Consider the following 6,097-nt stretch of genomic DNA (forward strand, 5'->3'; position numbering starts at 1 on the left):
GCTGATGTTATGAAGACTAATCGCAGGGCCCAACCAATGAGTAGGAGTGATGTGAATTTTTGGATTGCCAATCATATTCAACAAAAATCTGGTGTTGGAGATGTTATCAGAGAAACTCCAGGAGATCGATGGGTGCATATCTGATAAAATCTGACTGATAATGCTGCTATTGGTGAAGATGTGATTAATCTGGATGCCCTTCTCCCATGTAGACTGTAATGTTGCATCTAAACTGATCATATCTCCGATGATAGACGTCATTTGCAGGGCCAGAGAAACACCCTGCAAAGGAAACATTGTAATTAGCGTTTGAAACAAAGAATCCAGCGGAAGATACATACCTGGCGTTGTCAAAATGGGAATATACAAACAAGAATGGGCCAGCTGCCCAAGAGAAGTTGTTGCAAATGAGCTTCCTTCCATACAGATTATGATTACACATGAAAAAATCATTGACATGAGCCAGAGCCATGCTCACAACATTATAGCCATTCCGATGTTCATTCCTGAAAATAACATCACACCTATTTTTCCAATGGAACCAAGCACAAGTTGCAATGAGGGAGACCACAAAATGAGAATGATTATAACAAGTAAGCCAAGACCCATTAGCAAAATTCTCAGGGAAAGTGATGTGCTTATTAACCTTCCTACTAACCAAGCTCCAAATTTCCTGAATTTTAGGACAGGAGACAAACAGATGTTCTAATGTCTCCCGATGCAGTCCACAAAGAGCACAAGGATTATCAGGACCGAGATTTAATCTAAAGAGATAATCCGAAGTAGGAAGCCTACCTCGAAAAATTAACCAAATGAAAAATTTTACCCGGGGGGCAATTCTGAGGGTCCACAATTTTTTCCAACCAGCCCAGCACTCACCATTAGAGTCACAATTATTGAGCTTATTGTAAACTGCTGTTGAAAGATTCACACTGGTAGGGGAAGGGTGCCACACCCAATGGTTACTGGAAGAGGAGTCAATATAACCTAGGTTGCTGGAATCAGTATTGATAATGTTGCCAAGGAGGCCATTGTGACCATTATAATCCCAACAGTCATTCTGAATAACATCAGCCATTGTCATGTTATCAAAATTGTCTGACATATCAATGAATGTAGGCATAACAGCAATAGGAATGCAAGAGTGCCAGGGGTCCCAAAAGAAAGAAGTTTTCCAGGGATTTACTGAAATAATTTTGCAATGAGGCTTAAGATGATTAGCTGTTTGACATAGCCCCCGAAAAAACCAAGAGCACTTTGGAGGAGCCAAGTCTTTCCAAAAATTAAAAGGCCCATATTTAGTACGAAGAATATCAACCCAGAAAACATTGTCATCATTAAGAAATTTGAAAATGTGTTTGGCCATCAGGGAGTGCCGAACTATAGAGAGATCATGAATACCAAGGCCCCCCTCAGACTTACCTTTGGTAATGTTACACCAAGCGACATAATGAATGCCATTTCTATTACCATTTTTACTCCAAAAGAATTTTCTAACAATCTTAGTGATCTCCGAGATAATTGACTGAGGTATAGGGTATACAGAGAGGGTATATATGGGGATAGATAGCAAGGAAGTGTTGATAAGAATGGCTCTGGCGGCTAAAGATAAGGAAAGATTAGTCCACCGGTTACAAGATCTATTGATTTTACTCACCATGGGGTTAAAAGTTGCAGCATTCAATTTGTGAGGAGAGATCAAGATCCCTAGATACTTGAAAGGAAAAGAAGCAGGGTGCAAGTTAAGAATAGAACAGATTCTACTCTTCACTCTATAATTGAACCAAGTAGGGAAGAAAACATGGGACTTCTCCAAGTTGGGCTGTTGACCAGTGATGTAAGAATAAAGATTGAGACATCTAACAATATTCCTGGCTGCGGATTTAGTAACGTGTGTAATGAGAATTAAATCATCGGCGTACATTAGGTGATTAAAATTGTGTCTAAGATTGTAACTGAATCCAGGGATAAGTCTTTTTCTAAGCTCAGAATTAAGAAGGGTTGTAAGAATCTGAGACACCATAATAAAAAGGTAGGATGAGATTGGGTCGCCTTGGCGTACGCCTCTAGAAGAGGAGAACCAAGGAGAAGCAACTCCGTTAACTATAATAGAAAAGGAACTAGATTTGAGACATGTGGAAATCCAGGAAATCCAATTGCTATGAAAATTCATTTTTTTCAAAATGGTAAGAATTGCATTCCAAGAAATAGTGTCGTATGCTTTTTCAATATCGAGTTTAATAAGCATCCTAGAGGGGCCGTTGATATCATGCTCAATAGTATGAACTACCTCTTGAATGGCAATAATATTATCGAAAGTACTACGCCCAGGAATAAAGCCAACTTGTTCATTACCAATTAATTTAGAAATAACAAGCTTCAAACGATTGGCAAGAAGTTTGGTAATAATTTTAAAACAGACGTTGCAAAGGGATATAGGTCTATAGTCGGAAACCTTTTTAGGGCAATCATTTTTAGGAATGAGAACAATAGAGGTTTTGCCCCAAGAAGAAGGAAGAGAGGAATAATTGAAAAAACATTTGATAGCGGAGAAAAGATGATCCCCAATGATATGCCAGAAAGCGCGATAAAATTCAATATTAAAACCGTCAAGACTAGAAGTCTTACCAGTGGGGAGATCGAGAATTGTAAGATATACCTCATCTTTTGTGACCTCCCTAGTGAGAATCGAGTTATCAAAGTCAGTGAGAGTGGGAATGTCGTCAGGAATGAGTTCAGTGATATCAATGTCTTGCGATGCAGGAGCAATCCAAAGCTTGGAATAGTAATCTTTGAATGCAAGGAGGATATCAGACTGACAAGTAACAGTAGCACCGTCAAGATTCCTGACCTGTTGAATGGAATTAAAGTGAGTGCGGGTCCGATTAATATAATGGAAAAACTTAGAATTCTTATCTCCATTTGTGAGCCAAGTCAAATGCACTCGTTGAGCCCATCTGGAGTTACTTTGTCGATGAAGAGCTTCAAGTTTGGAGTATAGCTCAAAAAGCTGGGGACACGAGTTGAGATTATGAACGTTGCTCTCAATGGATCGGATGTCAGATTCCACTTGAAGAATGTTAGATTCAATGTCATTGACACCCGAACGGCTCCATCTATTAATGAAAAATCGAGAGCGAGAGAGTAGGTGAGAGAAGGCTTGCAAAGGATTCCCATGAGGGGAAAGATTCCAAGCATTGTTGACTGCATCATGACAACCAAGATAATCAAGCCAAAAATTATTAAACCGGAAGAATTTATGGTTAATAGGGGGATGCAAACTGATGTTAAGAAGAATAGGGGAGTGATCAGAAAAAACACGGCAAAGATGTTGGAGTTTATAAAACCTGAAAACATTAAACCAATCCAAGTTGACAAGGCACCTGTCCAGTCTGGCCCAACGACGAGCTGGGCCGTTCTGGTTATTGCACCATGTGAACAAAGGGCCAGAAAAGTTTAAATCGATAAGGTTATTAAAGTCAACGAAATCTTTGAAAAAGCGAGCTTTGCGATCATAATAAGAGAAATTACCACCCTTGTATTCATGACGAGAAAGAACAGCGTTAAAATCACCGAGGATAAGCCAGGGAAGATGGAGTTGAGAAATTTTGGAAAGTTCATGCTAGAGATAACGTTGATTACGAGAAAGAGTAGAGTTATAAATGACAGAGACAATGCAGTTGCTAAAAATAGAAGAGGAAACAACTATATGTAAAGCTCGACGGGAAACGGCTAAAGGGGTAACGTGGCCGATGGTTTTGCTCCAGAAAATAAAAATGCCGCCAGAGAACCCGCGAGCTTCGATGGCAGCCCAATCCCACGTATGAGAAAGTTTGTTGCGAAAACGATTGATGCGCTCAAAATTAGCTCTAGTCTCAACAAGGCAGATCAGAGAAGGCTTGTGTGTTCTAATGACTTTGAAGATATGAGCAGAGGTATGCCGCGCGGATATGCCCCTGCAATTCCAGCATAAGATTTTAGATGCAATCATAATAAAGGAAGTGGAGAAAAAAAATCAGGACTTCCAAAAAGGAAAGGAATAACAGAAATCATCTGAGAAACCACGGCCGGGTCAAAGACCGGCGTAATCCATCTCCATCCTTCCCTTCTTCGGAGATGAACAGGAAGAATGAGCATTTTTCCGAATAAGAGTGTCGCGCCTCACTTCTGCCTGGTATTGAACGAGGGTCATGTCGTCATCTGGTTCGTCGTCCTGAGACATCTCATCCTCATCGGAGCCACCATCTTCACCGGAATCATCAACATCCTCGGACTCACCTTCACTGTCCTCGTCCATATCCTCAACATGCAGGGCAGCGGATACCTGATCGACGACGTGATGATGGGAGGATCTCTCAGATTGTGGAATGTAAGGCGGAGAGGTTTGAATTGAAGTGTGTAAGATAGGAGGTGGGGAGTTTGAACGGGCGAAAGAGACGAGGAGCCATGGACCAAAGTCGGAATCCGGGACATCAGCAGCATGAATCCCAGAATCGACCTGTGAAGGAGAGCTGGTAACAGAAGTTTCGCGAATGGTCACCTCAGCAGCTTGAATAGGGCCAGCACCTACCTCCGACTCTCGAGGGACTTGAGAGGGTGGCTGGTGTGGTCCGTTCACAGCAGCTTGCGAAGCTGGACATCGATTAGAACCATGCCCGATTAATCCACAAGAGTAGCAAAAAGTAGGCAATTTTTCATACATAACAACAACGAACACCCGATGAATATCATCTCCCAGCCAAAAACCCCGACAGAGGGGCTTGGAGAGGTCGATGTCGATACAAACCCGAGCATACTTTGATCTAGCAAGTGTGGAAGTAAACTCATCGACTTTAATAAGGGTACCAAGCTGGCCAGTGATAATCTTTAATGAGTCAACATCCCAAAATTCAACAGGAAGGTTATGAAATTGAACCCATATTGTGGCTGACTGGAGTTTAGAGAATGAAGGTTCAAAGTATGGTCTCCATGGCGATAATTGCAGAATAGTACCGTTGATGGACCAGGGTCCTTCAGTGATGAGATGCTGCATACCCTGCTGAGTGGAACACCGAATAAGGAGGAAGCCGTTGGGTAGATCAGAAATGAAAATCTCGCTGACGTTGGACCATTTCTCTAACAGAGCATCCCGAACTTGATCGAAAGGGGGTGATTTGCCAAAGAGTTTTCCATACAGTGCGAACTGAAAGCGACTATGAGCTTTTGAGAGGGTATTGGAACTGAGTTTGACGAAGTTTGTTGTAGACTCTTTGAGCTTTTGGAGGAGGAGGGGATTATGCAGAGGGGAGTTGTTCAGATAAGGAGTAGAAGCGGCTGCCATTTGAGCCCAGGTCTTTTTGGGGAGTGGAGGAGAAGGGGGAATAGGAGGTTGATCCCCGCTTGCCATGGCAAGAGGGGAGAGCGGAAGCAGGGATGTTGCTCTATGAATTGATGGCAAGAGGGGGTAAACAATCAAGTTGCTTTAACATGTCCAAAGATGCTCAATTGGTTTCTTCTAAGTTATAGACCACATCCTTCTGCCTTTTCTCACTTTTCTAGGATAAACTAGTATTATATGAATTGTGAAGGATTTGACTTTGAGTGGTAGTTGGTCTCTCATGGTGAAAGGTTGCACCCTCATAGATGTGCTAGGGCCTCGCCCTCAACAACTTCAAACTTTGAGTTAATTAATACTAATCAAAATTAATACTTTAAGAATTTTATCCATAATTTTAAAAAATATATAATAATTATTTATTTAAATAATTATATCGTGTAAAAGAATATAGTGGAGGTAACTTTAGGGTGTTTGCTTTGATGTTGAGGCTTTTTTTTCCTCCAAAATTCAGTCTTAGATCCACTGCACTTTTCTTATGTTTATTTAATACACTTTTTCTTTCCTATCCTAAGAACAGAAAAAGAGGAGCAAATTATTATTCATTTGTATTTTTGTTCAGCTTATTTCTTTACATATCAATAACTAGAATGAAAGAAAGGTGAATGATGAGGCATCCAGGAATAAACAATTATTTTTATCAAAGAGACCCTTCAAAGATCCAAACCATATGGTTAGTACTGGAATCGTGGAAAGATACGTATTTATCGCATCGAAAATCCT

The sequence above is a fragment of the Dioscorea cayenensis genome, chromosome 21 (genome assembly GCF_009730915.1).
Source record: "Dioscorea cayenensis subsp. rotundata cultivar TDr96_F1 chromosome 21, TDr96_F1_v2_PseudoChromosome.rev07_lg8_w22 25.fasta, whole genome shotgun sequence".
NCBI lineage: Eukaryota > Viridiplantae > Streptophyta > Magnoliopsida > Dioscoreales > Dioscoreaceae > Dioscorea > Dioscorea cayenensis.